Source organism: Amblyomma maculatum, chromosome 7 (genome assembly GCF_055883805.1).
Source record: "Amblyomma maculatum isolate TAMU_Amacu chromosome 7, ASM5588380v1, whole genome shotgun sequence".
Classification (NCBI taxonomy): Eukaryota; Metazoa; Arthropoda; class Arachnida; order Ixodida; family Ixodidae; genus Amblyomma; species Amblyomma maculatum.
This window is the reverse complement of record NC_139350.1, coordinates 111,308,944-111,310,871: the sequence shown is the minus strand read 5'-3', so window position 1 is coordinate 111,310,871 and position 1,928 is coordinate 111,308,944. Positions and strand designations below refer to the sequence as shown.

Here is a 1,928-nt window from a genome sequence, read left to right as displayed (position 1 = left end):
ACTTGATGACAGTGCAAAAGGATGGGCACAACTAGTAGCCGTGTCGCAAACATTCATACCATAGGAGAATGGCAGTGGCTTCTCAGAAAGCGAGAGATGTGGGTCTGGCACGCAGGTCACGAAGCTTTTCAGTGTGTTGTGCCTCGGTGACGATGTCGAAATCAACAGCACTTACAGAAACCGCATCGACACGTGATAGGGTGTTGGCAGCTGCATTAACACGTTCTTAGATGTACCAGGGGTCAACCATGAATTCAGAGATGAACTGCAAGTGCCGAACTTGTCGGGACGTGTGCGTGCTGTGGATACCGCAAAACGCAAATGCCAGTGGCTTGTGATCTCTTAACATGGTGCCTTTGAGCAGATGACGGAAGTGCCGAATGGCATGGTCTCGTGGTCAAATGTGCTGTAACGAGCTTCAGCTGGCTTCAACTTCTGTACATGGGAACCAAGTGGGTACCACAAGTTGTGAAGTTGCTGCACCAATGGCATGGGAGGAGGCATCGATGATTAGTGTTATGGGTTTAGGGATGCACAAGGTGAGTCGCAAGGACATTTTTGGTGTCTACAAAGCCGGCCTCTGCTGCGGGTTTCCGCTCCAAGGATGCAGATGGGGCCTTGAGCATGTTAGTAAGAGGCAGAAGAATGTGGGCTGTATTTGGTACGAATTGACAGCAAAAATTTAAAAGTCCAAGAAATTCATGGTTCTTTCACATGTGAAGCGTAAAATCGTGCGCGGTTTGAACTTTCCTCTCCAGTGGTTGCATCAAGGTGTTCGAGGTGTCCGAGTAACGCCAAATACACATTTTGCTGTGTTGATGGTCAATCCTTGCCCTTTAAGTCTTAAAAGCAGCAACCGCAGATAGTGTGCTGCTTGGATGACAAACTAGTCACTAGTAGGTCACTAGTACGGCGACTTCATTTATGAAGCGTTGGAAAGTCTGGTCGGTAGAGAAGGGTCGCTGAGGAGCGAGCCGGATCTTTCGAGGGGCTCTTTCAAAAGAGCGGATGAGCGGCGGCTCACTAAATGTGAGGGGGGGTTCTTTTAGTAAGCTGGCTCTCTCTCAAGGCAGAAAGCTGGGCTAGTTGGTGTGTCATCATTAATAAAAAGACTGGCGCATGTAACAAGGCCACAGACATAGAAGAAGACGGGACGAGCGCTAAACATCAATTGAGATTTTACTTGGACAAAAAGGTACATAAAAGCACATTGGTGGCGCATGCACACACATGTTGGTCAAATCCAAATATTTGACCAACACCATTCCCACTTCGAATTATAGATCAATTCGCTCTCGCTCTACCATCTGATCTGCTGACCGTCCTGGTTAGCTCAGTAGGTTAGCTCAGTGGGTAGAGCGACTGCCCCGGAAAGGCGGTGGTGCCGGGTTCGATTCCCGGTTCAGGACAAACTTATCTTTAACTACGAAGTTTCTGAGAAAGATCTATAGCTTTCCTTTGTAGCCGTATGGCTGCGCTTGGGTGGATGCAATGAGTAATTGCTCCCTTATTACAAATCTACTCCACCTTGGGGGATTCCCCTAAATATTTGACCAACACCAATCCCACTTCGAAATATAGATCAATTCACTCTCGCTCTACCATCTGATCTGCTGACCATCCTGGTTAGCTCAGTCGGTAGAGCGACTGCCCCGGAAAGGCGGTGGTGCCGGGTTCGATTCCCGGATCAGGACGAACTTATCCTCAACTATGAAGTTTCTGAGAAAGCTGTATAGCTTTCCTTTGTAGCCGTATGACTGCGCTTGGGTGGATGCAATGAGTAATTACTCCCTTATTACAAATCTACTACACCTTGGGGGACTCGCCTAAATATTTGACCAACACCATTCCCACTTCGAGTTATAGATCAATTCGCTCTCGCCCAGAATAGGATAGGAAATACGTTAGTTTCTCTAGGAGGGTCTTGT

The 1,928-nt window shown here is 47.8% G+C and overlaps 1 non-coding gene across 1 annotated transcript; it reads left to right on the top strand.

Moving 5' to 3' along the window:
• The first annotated feature begins 1,620 nt into the window (after nt 1–1,620).
• On the top strand, nt 1,621–1,694 carry TRNAS-GGA (transfer RNA serine (anticodon GGA)). The gene has a single exon. It is a non-coding gene; the product is annotated as a tRNA-Ser (tRNA).
• The last annotated feature ends 234 nt before the right edge of the window (nt 1,695–1,928 follow it).